This window comes from Carassius auratus, unplaced genomic scaffold, assembly GCF_003368295.1.
Source record: "Carassius auratus strain Wakin unplaced genomic scaffold, ASM336829v1 scaf_tig00001908, whole genome shotgun sequence".
Lineage (NCBI taxonomy): Eukaryota > Metazoa > Chordata > Actinopteri > Cypriniformes > Cyprinidae > Carassius > Carassius auratus.
Window position 1 is genome coordinate 1 of NW_020523413.1, and position 14,441 is coordinate 14,441.

The following is a 14,441-nucleotide window of genomic DNA, read 5'->3' on the forward strand; positions in this document are numbered from 1 at the left end:
GGAGGCTTTCATGTGGCTGTATCAGCAAACATGTGCACAGATCCCCCATCTCCAGCCAAGACTTGGAGCAATGGAGGCATTTTTAAAATAGTGTCTGGCTTTTGTCGCAGTTTAAGTTAGTAGAGTGTTGAATAATGGGCCTTTTCATGTGGCATATTTTAAGCTTGACCAACATACTAGTATATTGTATAAAAATAATGTGAGAGAGTGGTTAACAGTAAATACCAAGAAGAAAAGAGAACACTTTTCATAGTTTTTGTTTTGTTTTGGTTTCACATTTTACTTGAGTAAACTATTTTCACAGAGTGAAATGCTTCAGTAAATTACTGGAAATTAATTCATTGTTATATATTCATTATTTATTATAATTTTCATTAAACTGACCCTTTTTGATTTTGGGGCACAAGCTATCACGGAGGACCGGTTGGGACCGGTTGGGGCAAGCTACACGGGTTTTCTGCAAAAAACAAAACAAACAACAAAAAAACACAGCCTATCACAGGTTTTTTCAGCCTTAAATTACATTTTTTTTAATTAAAAAGGGTTTCATTTAAATTAAACTGAAAGGCCTATGAGTGTTATGATTAATATTTTTATTGAAAAAACAATTACTAAAAACAAAACTTACTGTATTGAAAACAAATAATGCAACAATGGCATATCAAGATAACAATTTGACCAACAAATATTGTAATATATAAATTGGAATAAATATACTTTATTTACTTGAATAATATTCATTTAGCCTATTTAGTATTACAGTATTATATATATATATATGTGTGTGTGTGTGTGTGTGTGTGTGTGTGTGTGTGTGTGTGTGTGTGTATATATGTATAAAAATGTAAATGTCACTTTTTTACATATGTTTAATATTTATATTTATGCAAATCATAGAGTCATTTCCTATAGGTTGTTATTCCATGCATTTTGCACATGCATAGCACATACTGTGTTCTGTCCTGAGGAAAAATATAAGTCACGTGTCCATGAAAAGTCTCAATGTGACAAGTAAGCCAAACCGGTTTTCATCTAATCCTATCGGATTTCTGAGAGAAGTGTGAAACATGAAAGGATGATAAAAAGAGGCCAGTATAGGTTAAGGAGTTAAAGGAGTTCATAACTGCTGGTCACATTCATAGGTCAATGCGTTTTGCAGACCAGATATTTTGTAGATATTTTTCATATTTGAGTTTCACATGATCATATTTTTCCTGAACATTTACTAATGTGCACTAATGTCTTTTCCCATTAAATAGGAAGGTGTGCTACCATCTCCCTTGGTATGCCATTTCCAAATTACTTTTGCCTAAACCTGATATGAAATTGTGTTTAAATGCATGGTTGGAGTACTGAAATGGTTCCAGGGTCTTATTACTTACACCTTACTAGGAAAAAAAAGCATTGAAGTTTTCAATGGGTAAGGTGATCTTGAGAGGAAAGATTAAGCTGCCTACATTACAAACCAACGTAATGTTTTCTTTGCTTTCTAAAGAGTTCTTACAAGCTGCAGATTTTATTCACCTAAAAAGACATGAAGGATCTTTTAATGAATTTCATTCATCAGACATGTCATGAGAAACATGTCCGTCTTTATTTCTGTGGGGAATCATATTGTAGGATGGCTTTGACCAACTGTTGAATCTTAGACATGTGCTTGAATTACAGTCTCTTATATAGTTTTTTTATATAACCTTTGTTCATTGATTTTCTGTGAAAAATGAATGCATCCATTTCTGTTATAGTCTAACAGTTTGTGAGATGTTGTTGGTTGGAAAGTCTGTGACAGCGTGTTTGTCTATTCCAGAGGATAGACATTAATGTGTGGGCTCCCAGTGCAATGATAGGTTACATAAAAATCTTACAACCTGCAGGAGACATATTTGCACATTTTACATTCCTAAAGAAATAATCCATCTATACCTATATATTCCTTATATTCTAATTTAATATTTTCCATTCATTTTATTTTGTTTCAATTTATGTACTATGTATTAAATGATGAATGAATTTGTCAAAAAAAAAAAAAAATTCTTTTTAAAAAGAACTTTCATTAAAAAGAAAAGTTCAGGTCATTTCTGCCCTTTGTTTAAGGAATACGGACACAAAAAAATTCCAGAAAAAAACATTTCCACTAATAAGATTACTCAGCCAAGCATCAAAAATGTTAATTCAGTATGAATGTGAATGTTATTACATTCACTTAATCCATAAATGTAATGCAATCTTTAGGAAAGCACATTGAGCAAAAATACATGTAAAGGGGACAACGGATACCCATTTTCCACGAGTTTGGTGTGATTCTTTATGGTCTTTGTGAAATAGCTGTAACATTCTTTGGTTAAAATTCTTAAGTGGCCATGTAAAACAAAACGCTTTTTACAAGCGACACATTTCACTGCATGTATATTTGAATGATAATGAGCTATAGCTCACCCCACCCCATGAATATATCCATATATGGCTCATTGGGGTCTTATTCAAATAGCTATCTATTTAGAAACCGGCTGCAAATTGAAACAGCTCACTGGATCACCATTTCAGACTCAGACAACAAAAAAATGAACTGGTTGCATGGTTTCTTTGCAGCTTTTCTGAGATGGCAGACATGCCAAAAACCAAATGAAAAAAAAGTTACATCCGGAAATATATTTAGATTGTGATTGCATATTCCGTTAATGATTTTGGGTTATCAGAATTAACTCAGTCTGATTTCAACGAACTCTAAATCTAACCGGAAACCTAACTATTGTACAAGATGGTGATTTCATATGAATCCGAAAAATGTGAATCATATGAAAAAATTAGCATGAAGGTCCACCCTGAAACATAACTGTCAGTGGGGTATAAACAGATTGTATGAAAATGTATAAATCGGATTGTACGAATTAGCCACCAATTCATTAATTCACCATGAGATTGCATTGTTTAAACCAAAATTTATAAATCAGTTTGTTGAAGATTTAAAGCAAGTAATCAAGCCAAATCTCAGATCCGTGCATTTCAATGAGTCCCTCATTTGAACCCAATGGAAGATTTTTTTTCTGTAATATATTTCTGCTCTTTTCAGTATGACTAAATATGGAAAGACTGACCTTTCACATTTGAAGACAGGCCTGGGTTTTTGTGCACCAGACATACTAATGGTCCAAACAAGATGATGTGACATTACAGAATATTTCCATTAATTATTGTAATGTTGCTCTGTTCAGACCTGTTATTTACAGAGGTTGATGAGCTGAACCAATTACATGTTTCTTTAATATAATATAACTGATGAGTGTGTTTTAGATTCTTTAAAGGGCACAGACAGTTTAAAGGCATTTCATAGCAAACTGCCAAATATTAATCAAATATAAAACCTAAAGGACATCATGCAACTTCTAATATACGTTTAGCCTTAGTCATGGGCTTGCGTTAACCTCCCTGCAAAGATGGAGGACGTTTCTTCATGGTTTCCTACCAAAAATTTTATGAACATTGGCTCTTTTGAAATTGTGGACATTTCTGGACAAGTACAGTGTTAAAACGAGATTCAACATGAACTTCTGCCATATCCCATATTTCTTTCAGATCCTCCTTGCATTTCCAGCCTGAAACCTGGCAATAAAAATGTTTACTTGCAAGACATTGTCCATTTTAAACAGAGAATGGTGTTAGGATTTTAATAGCAATTAGTGAGTGTTCGGCTGAGGAAATTATGTTAATTAAACAGCACAGCTGTGCGCTACAAGGGACATTTTAACTAACTGATGTTAATATTGTCTGCATACAAAAGCATGTGGAGTGAGGCACACAGTATGTTCACTATAATTTTCTGGTAAAGTGAAGAAGAAAATGATTTTCATTAGCAATTCTGCAAATGCACAGAGTCTTTTATTGCTAAAGCAAACTGAAGAATGTGACCACTTCTTATTGACATCCATCGAGATTCCTTTCCAAACTGTCTATATAGGGAGAATTGTGTACAGACCTGTACCTTACAGATTTTCAGTTATGATGCTGAAAGCAACAATGCTCCCATCCATTGTTCAGCATGTAAACATACTGTACGTCTTTATGGACAATTTGTTTTGTTTTGGCAGTTGATTTGCATGTGTTTCTTCTGTTTTTTTGGATCCTCATCTCTATTTTAAATATTCAAATATCAAATCAAACCAAATGCTGATTTGGTCCTCAAGAAACATGTGGAAAATTGCACCAATGACTGCCAGCAACTCAATTCACCAATCTTGATACTCCATTCCCTCCCCTCATACCACAAGTTCAAGTGGCTTTTATAAATATGTTGTCTTCTAGTTAAGCTGCCAGTAATTAGCAATAATTATATAGCCATTCACATTGGTATATGAGGCAGGGTGTGCCCTGCAGGGCAACAATAAGATGATCAACTCCTTCATTACCCATTGGAAACACTTACATCTCCATCATAGGAAAGCTCGGGCTAAGACAGCAGAAAAACTAAATAGCAGGCATGTAACAGACAGCAGATGCTCCATTTATACTTCTCACTCCTTCTGGGAACAATTGTATGAACAATCTTTTAGGTTTTAGTTTTATAACCTTAAAATAACATTCCACAAACATTCCAGAAACCAGAAATTGTTAGCTGGATCCGTCCTGCTTCCCTAAAGATAAATCTTTAAAGGCATGAGAAAAAGCTCTTCTGAAGTAAATGCAACTTATATAAAGAATTAAAGTGCTAGTCTGACTGGCCACCTTCTATGAGGCAAAAAAATGATAGTGTTAGAATGCAGTATACAACAGAACGACAGAAAAGCATGCAGAGGTGACTGATGCAGTAGTCAGGAGACCATTATATGCATCACAGATAAGGTTAATGCTGTGCCAGCATATAGGGAAAGACTAGAGCCATAAATCTCCTCAAAAGGTCAATCATATTCAGCATGCTTTTTATATTTTATTTATAGCTCCTGTTTGATGGCTGGATGGTCATGTGGCACTTGCTGAATCTTTTTACTTATTTTTTTAATGCTATTTAAGACTGCCCAAGAGTCAAAGCTGTTAAATCCGATTCAAGGATCACGAAGACAAAGCTTTGAAATAAAGATGGCAAACTATTCAATGACTCAGTGTGCTATACCCATTAAATCAACCAAGCGTAACTTACATATCTCTGCTGGGAGATTCATAAGCTATTTTTAACAGGAGCAATTATGTGAATAGCATGCACTCTTGACTCCCCTGTCTGACTGTTCTTAAATTAATTTGGTTCACTGTGGATCCTACGTAAACGTCCTGCATATTCAGATGGCAGCTAATTGTTTATTCACTTTTGGACAGGATGCTAAGAGGAGTTATTGTTGTGCATGGGGGGCTGAGTCATCCACAGGTAAACTGCAGAGGTATAAGGAAGTTCAGATAGCTAAAAGAAAATACTTCTTGTGAATTAAATTCAAACATCAGGCAAGAATTACCTCTTTCTTCCTAGAAGGTCTTACATTAACATTTACATTTATTCATTTAGCAGACGCTTTTATCCAAAGCGACTTACAGATGAAGACAGTGAAAGCAATCAAAAACAACAAAAAGAGCAATGATATATAAGTGCAATAACAAGTCTCAGTTAGGTTAACACAGTACACGTAGCATGGGATTTGAACTAATATAATAAATAAAAAGAAAACAGATAGAATAAAAAAATAAAATAATAGAGCAAGCAAGTTAGAGGTCTTTACACATACACACACACATACATATACAATTGCATAATAAATGAAAAGAAAATAGAATACAAAAAGATTAGAAAGGTAGTTAGATTTTTTAAAGAATAGAATTAGAATAGTGAGTGTTAAAGTTAGAGGGTCAAATAAAGATGGAAGAGATGTGTTTTAAGCCGATTCTTGAAGATGGCTAAGGACTCAGCTGCTCGGATTGAGTTGGGAAGTTCATTCCACCAGAAGGGAACATTTAATTTAAAAGTCCGTAAAAGTGACTTTGTGCTTCATTGGGATGGCACAATCAAGCGACGTTCACTTGCAGAACGCAAGCTTCTAGAGGGCACATAAGAAAGTTACGAATTTAAGAAAATGGGTGCAGAGCCAGTGGTCGTTTTGTAGGCAAACATCAATGCCTTGAATTTTATGCGAGCAGCTATTGGAAGCCAGTGCAAAATGATAAACAGAGGTGTGACGTGTATTCTTTTTGGCTCATTAAAAATTAATCTTGCTGCCGCGTTCTGAATTAATTGTAAAGGTTTGATAGAATTGGCTGGAAGACTTGCCAAGAGGGCATTGTAATAGTCCAGCCTGAACAGAACAAGAGCTTGAACAAGGAGTTGTGCAGCATGTTCCGAAAGAATGGGCTTGTTCTCTTTGATGTTGAATAAAGCAAATCTGCAGGATCAGTCAGTTTTAGCAATGTGGTCTGAGAAAGTCAGCTGATCATCAATCATAACTCCAAGGCTTGTAGCTGTTTTTGAAGGAGTTATGGTTGATGTGCCTAACTTGATGGTGAAATTGTGATGGAACGATGGGTTTGCTGGAATCACAAGCAGTTCTGTATTGGCAAGGTTGAGTTGAAGGTGATGGTCCATCATCCAGGAAGAAATGTCAGTTAGACAAGCTGAGATGCGAATAGCTACCGTCGGATCATCAGGATGGAATGAGAGGTAGAGTTGAGTGTCATCAGCATAGCAGTGGTCTGAAAAGCCATGTTTCTGAATGACAGAACCTAATGATGCCATGTAGACAGAGAAGAGAAGTGGTCCAAGAACTGAGCCCTGAGGCACCCCAGTAGTTAGATGTTGAGACTTGGACACCTCACCTCTCCAAGATACTTTGAAGGACCTATCTGATAGGTAAGACTCAAACCATTGAAGTGTTGTTCCTGAGATGCCTTTCGCCAGTAGCGTTGATAGGAGGATCTGGTGGTTAACCGTGTCAAAAGCAACGGACAGATCAAGCAGGATAAGTACTGAAGATTTGGATTCTGCTCTTGCCAGTCTTAGAGCTTCAACAGCTCAGTTGAATGTCCACTTCTGAAGCCAGATTGGTTGCTGTCAGGGAGATTGTTGTGTGTGAAAAATGTAGAGACTTGTTTGAACACAGCTCGTTCAGGTGTTTTTGCAATAAAAGGAAGAAGGGAAACTGGTCTGTAGTTCTCTAAAAGAGATGGGTTGAGGTTGGGTTTCTTAAGTAGTGGAGTTATACGTGCCTGTCTAAATGATGAGGGAAAAACACCAGTGTGGAGGGAAGTGTTGATGATGTGAGTGAGTGCAGGTACAACTTCAGGAGAAATGGCTTGAAGGAGATGAGATGGAATTGGATCAAGCGGGCAAGTTGTAGGGTGATTAGAAAGGATGAGTTTTGACACTTCTGCCTCAGAGAGTGAAAAGAAGGATGTAAATGAGTGTAAGTTTGCTGGTGATATGAGCTTGACTGATTGTGGTGTGGAAAACTGTGCACTAATGTGTTTAATTTTATTAATGAAAAACGTTGCAAAGTTGTCAGCTATTAGGATAAAGAAGTGAGGAAAATGTTCTTAATTCTCAATTACCCTTTAAAACGGTAAACACATAATGCCAATAAATGGTTAATCATTAGTTAAACTAGCTATCATTTAGGAAGTTGAGTAAATACTATAGGCTTGAAAGACTTCCTGGAATGTGAGGAGTGTTCAAGTTCCTGTACACAAAGCTAATTCTGTGTCTAAAATGTAAGATAATTAACCTCTTATTTACTAAACTATTTAATGCAGTTTACATAAACACATAAAGCTTAAAACGGCAATAAATGATACCAGTCATAGTTTGGTTTTGTATTGTTTTTTACTCAACCAAGCAACCAACTTCTACGATTCATATAGTCTACTGTAATATTTTCGATAGGCCTATATGAATTCGTAGGTAAAAGTAAAAATACACAGAAGCACATTCGCCTTCCAGTGTTCGCATGCGTGTTTTAGCCCTGCTGAAATCATTCCTCGCCCAGGAACGAAACTGTATGTTTTATAAAATATTGTATAAAGTGGGTTACATCCCAAATTACTCATACACATTCTGTTTTTAGTAGACCTAATACATGATTATTCAAAAGTGTGGGGTCAACTTTTTGAAAAGTATACTTTCAGATAATTAGGCCTTGTTTGAACTTTGTTCATCACAGAATCCTGAAAAAAAAACGTATCATGGTTTCCACAACATAATTAAGGAGCACAAATGATTTAAAATTCGATAGTAATAAGAAATATTTCTTGAGCACATTTGAAAGATTTCTAAAGGATCGTGCAACACTGTACTGGAGGAATGTCTTCTCAAAATTCAGCTTTTCCATGACAGGAATAAATTATCTATAAAAATATATATTTTGAATGGTATATATTTCTTAATAATAATAATTAATATACTTAAATGAACTATATTTCAAGAAAAAGGGATTTGGGGTTGAGGCATTGCCAAGATTAACATATATAGTACTAAACTAATCTATAAAATTATTATTCACTTATAGGCTATAAACGTTCATAAAGGCTTTTCCTTGACAGATTAAGATTGTCAGTGAAGCCACATAAACTGAGCAGATTTGACCAGTAATGGCAGACTGGCAGCTGAATACTGATTAACTGATATTTGAAAAACACAATCGCCCCTGGGACCCCCTTCTCTACGCAAAGCAGAAGAGGTTGGCAGAGACCACAGAGCATGGCCTCTCATTTCCGAACACTAGGGAGGCTTTAATGAGAGACAAACACCAGGCGCTCCCTCAGGACCATAAAGAATAAATTCATGCTCAGTGATTAAAAAGGAAGACAGTTTGCTGGATGTCAGGGACATCACAACTTTCTTGTGCTGAGTTGAAGGGTTTCATTTTGAGTTTAGTTTTAGGCTCTTAATGTCTTCCGGGTAAACGTGTTAGATTGGCATCTGTTGGGAGCTGCATAATAAAACTGCTTAGCCTGAATTTGTTTGTGGTCACAAATGAAACAGAGTCAATGAAAGAACAATACATACTTAATCATATTTTAGGTGTCAGGGTGCAGTGGTACACATAAAATAACAAAATAAATGTTTGAAGTTTTTAAAAACGTATTAAAAATGACTAATCCTATTTATCATTTTGTCTGTTTGGTGAACTTTGTACGTTACAACTGTGTTGTTTTTTTGCCAGGAGTGAATCAGAAGACTGCTCATTGAGGGAGAACTAACAGAAATGATGAATCACAGCATGGGGTCTGGATGTAGCATGAAATCACACAAGCAAACACACACACCCCCAAAATATGTTCACAGAACATGAACATTTTCAGTTTTATCCAGGCATAAAAAAGACAAATGGAACAGAATGTTGTTGTTGCAGTGAACCCAAAGACGAAAGCTTTGCTCATTGTGGCAGAATTGATCATATTTCAGTCTATTGACTTTCAGAGATCATCCGAGGATAGCTTTCTCACAGTGTTGCCTTTACTACGTATTATAACTTTGAAAGAGAAAATCCAGCATGCAACATAATTTGTAAATGTTTATATGTAAAGACAAATCTGCTATCATACCAAGCAAATAATAAGATATACACAAGTGAAACTGCAGCATTGGTTCAGGTTAGATACACAAAATTACTTTTTTTTTTTTTTTTTTGCATCCCATTGTGATTAATTTCTCCCCCTGTTCTGCTCAGTGAATGAGTCTTCTATTTTAGCTACTTTTCTAATGAGGAGTGCTTCTTTTGCAGCCTCAGTTGTGCTGTCTCTGCATCATGAAGAGAAACAGTAAAAGTACCCTGAACCTGGTTACCGTACAAATGGGTGGTTTTTCAAAGATTTCAAGTTGATTTTCTAATCTAATTTCGCCTTCCCTTCAAAGATGAAATTGTTTTTAATTTACCAGCTCAATTCTCCTGCCTCTAAATGCAGCGTCTTACCCTCACACTCAAGGCTGGATTTCTCAAAGGGTTTATTAAAATATATCATAAAAGATTTAGTTCAAGAAACTCATGACATGTTGATAAAAAAATATATAAATCCTACCTCCACCCTTCACTCCCCTTCTTTTATAACTACATATTTTTTCTTATATTGAACATGGTTATGTGTTCGGTTTAGAATATAGAATATTTAGTGCATTCCATTTTAGATTTTTTTTTTGTTGTTGTTCATCATATGGTCATATTAATGTAACATGCTTTCTCTAGAATAAGGAAATAATGAATAATTTTCATATTCCAATTAAGATAATATAATTATAGTTAACAAACTATAACTAAATTTAAAATCATTAAAAACCATTTTGTTACTTGAATTATAATCAAATAAAATGAAATAAAAATTGTTAAACTGAAGAAAAAAAAAACTTTCCTTAAGAAGGACTGTTCTTGTCACCTTACATTTTCTAAATTTATTTCTGATTGTGGAGGCAGAGACCTTAAACCTTCACTCTGATAAATCATCCTAGTTTTTAGGTAGGTTTAGAGTTCTTTTAAGGTTCCTGTGTTGTTACTTTCAAATAGAGAATCAAGGAGACGCACAACTAGCAATCATCTACTTTAAACAGAATTTTTCATTATTGTTTGCACCTGAGTTTGCAGTGTTACAGTTCATTGAGCCAATCGAATCAGTTTTCTGCTGCAATTAATCAGCATCAAATGACTACAGGTATTCAAATCAACACAACGGAATGGGTGCCCAAACTGTTGCACAACCTAATTTTCACATTCCGCTTAACTCTGTACTGATACACTAAGAATTTATGTCGGAAAAAAACATCACATTATGCATATCAATATGATATTTTCTTGTAAAGAAAGAGCAAACTATTATCCCAGACTTTTGCATAAAACTGTATATATATATATAATAAAAAATGACAAAAATACAACACAATTACCTCAACTTAAACTAAATATAAAATGAAAACGTACAACAAAAACTATTTATATGCTCATTTTAATAGCGTGTTGTACTTATCAGTGAATAATATAATGAATCATTCAAAAAAAACTTTTTTTTTTTTTTTTTTTTTTATCCAAAGCTGACAAATATCAGTCACAATATCAATTTGTAGGCTAACCAGGAAATCGAATTTATCTTATAGGGGGGAAAAAATCTTAAGGCAATGTTAGCCACAGATTTTTCTTATTTTTCTCTTAAACCAAAAACCACCATTCTAAAAACCCATCGGAAATTGTCTCAAAACTGACTCGAAAATGCTAAATGCAGTTCGAGGACTGCAACAGATTTTATGCTATGCATGTCTAATTCCTCACCAGCAGGTGGCAGGATGCAACACTTGTTTAATTTTTATTTTTATTATCAGACTCAGATTTATTTTCAGTGGCTATACTATACCTATTCTGTTTGGTGCGATCCATCTGACAGAGCAGTTAGCTACTGCTTTATATTTGTTCAAAAGTATCAAATGAGACTTTTAGATAAAGTGCAACATGACCTTCAGTTTCCCGGAGAATAATCGCAATAAAAACAGCACCTCTGCTAAGTCCATCAGACTCTTGATTCAGTGCACCCCATGGGGTGAAATCCCAAAAGGACTCCAGTGGGATTCAGCTTTAGCTACTTAGCCCATCACCCTGGCCTAATAATGAGAGTCACAGGGGGGTGTTAAAGCTCTTTCCTCAGACCTGATTAGAAGAACTCATTGGTTATCGAAGAAGCAGAGCTGTGTTTACAGTACAGTGCTCTGGCAGGCTCTGTTACATAACCCCCTTCAGAGTAAACCTGTAAAATCAGCAGTGTCTCCTGAGAGGGGTCTAGCTTGAGGTAAGAGCCCACTGTCAGTCGACAGGTGATTATGTTCATCATTAGGGAACAAGGAGAGTAGGGAGAGTGATGCACAGTAATGCTAAATTTCTCCAGATCTGTTCAGATGAAGACGCAAACTTCTAAAAGTGTTGGACGGCCTGAAGATGGAGTTAGGAGTTGCTGGAAAATAAATATGTAGTTTACAAATCTTTATTGGTTAAAGACAAGTGCAAGAATAATTTTACACAAAGGGCATGTCATGCTTTATGTGAAGCTTTACGTACACGTGAAGTCCAAGCTTTTAGCTTGCGGAGAATGAACTTCAAAGCCAGTAGGAGAAAGGAAGAGCCGTGTGGGAGGACGTGGCTGTAGATGTGGCTTCAAATGCCCACAGGGTCAGCAGATCACATCAATATACTTGATAAGAAACCAACATTTCTGCAATTAGTTCATGAGATTGTGACAAGGTGATACATCACTGTCTGCAATCTACAGATTACATTTGGAGGGGTTTGAGATCCATGGGTTTTATCATCAAAGGATGACTTACTTTCTCTTTTAAGACACCACGTTTATCTTTAGACTAATGTCTGACTTTTAGAATAAAACCTTTGATATTTGACTGCTGCCATTATTTTGAATGACCAAGATGGATCTGGTCTCAAAACAATCACATGTTCAGTAATTTATTTAATGTAAGTTGCATTTAAACTTCAGTACCATGACTAACAGAAGTAAACAAGAAAGGTCATATAGATGTATGTATAAGTAACTCGCATATTTTCACTTCACTTGCTATTAGCTGCTTTTGTAGTGGTTCTTCAGATCAGTTTGTTCCTCGTAGGGTTTAATATGGAAGCTGAGGGAAGTGCTTCTCGAGATGTTTAGGCGGATGAGCCAGTGCAGATGATGGAGATTGAGGGTTTTAGATGGTTCTCTCCTCATGCTGGGATCTCAGTGAGAGTCCAGTCACTGGAGAAGAGGCCACACTTGTTTGTCATTTGATATGTGATTGTGGTTTTAGGATGAGGTGGTTGTGTTGTATGCATGTGCCCAGGGTTATTATTGCTAACTAAACCCACGGAAATTACTTACTAAAAATTACTATAAAATAAACATTAACTGAAATAAAGTATGGTATAATTTTTATTTTTTAAGTTCAGTTAGTTAACGAAACTAAAATTAAAACAAAAAAACTATAGACATCTTTTAAAAAATTATAATAATAATAATGACAAAAACAATGAAACTTTAAGTAGCCTATCAAATGAAAACATAAAATGTAAAAATCAAATCAAATTGTAAATATTTGCAAAATCTATAGTATGATGCTAAAATAACATTGCATGTGACGGAATCATTTCAATGTTCATGAAAACAAAATCACAACTATTAATAAGTCAGGGCTTCAGAATGCGACAAAAAGAAAAATGTGCAACAATAATGTAAAATCGGGAAAGCTTTGTATGCATCCATATGCTGTTTCACCATATGAAACGGTTCTTTTTAATGTTTTGTTAAAGGGATAATTCACATAAAATTTAAAATTCTGTCATTTTACTCACCTTTGAGTTGTTTAAAACCCATACAATTTTAATTCCTCTGCAATACACAATTGTTTTTTTTTTTTTTTTTTTTTTTTTTTATGAAACCCGAGAGATTCATGTGCCTCCACTGAAAGTCCATTCTACTGAAACTTGGATGGTTGAAAAAGCTGATATAGACCTAGTCAACATAATTTATATAAATCAAACAGTTTAATCCAAGTTGATTATATCAATTGCATTTTATGATGAACAGATATAATTTAGGTTTTTATTTACATATAAATCTCATTCAATGCACAGCTGATCAAAAACAGTAAACAGAAAATCAAACATACGTCAGAAGACTTGATTAAACCGCTTAATTCATATGCATTTATTTTACAATCTTTTTATGAAATTTTATAGTGGAAGGTGCTGCACTCAGTGGAGGCCTCTTGGTTTTCGAACGATTCTGTAATTTATCAACAAACAAAAAAATTGGCTTAATCTGATGTTACATCATAGGTGAGTTTCAAACAAAACTCAACACTTTAAACAGTTAAAATATTTTGAGGTACTAAGATTTCTATTTGTTCACGTTTACATCAATCAGAGACGCCAGCATTGTGGCTTCTCCTCAAGATCTTTATGTTGCTCTCTGAATGAGTGCAAAGGTAATAAAAAAATCACTTCACACACAATAACTCACAGGGCTTCTTTTTGCGCTGGAGACTGGGTTCAGGGAATGCTTTCATTAATCATGAAGCCCAGTACGAACTCCAGCACCGCTTCTCCTACTGAACATACATAACTGTCCTGGCTGGAAGAGCGATTGCTGGCCCCACACTCGGCACAGGGCTAAAAACATCACGACCTGCTGCGTGCTGGGAGATTTTGTGAATGATAGGACCCAGCTGAAATGTCCATCAGAGAATGCATGTGGCATTTGGATAGAAGGAAAACAAAAAATGTGACTTACTTAAGCTAAGAGTGGTGTATTCTTGTATGGCTGGTCTTCAACTCATTGAGCCATAAGTGCCCCAGTGGTCCTTACATGTTGCTTTATCCAATATTTCACAGCAGGCCATGTTTTCTTTAGTGTCTTGTGATGATTCATATTAAGTCTGAGAATATTCAGAATCATAAAGATGAGTATTGCAGTGATCCATGCTTATGCTGTTGTTTGCTTTATGAGCTCTTTGT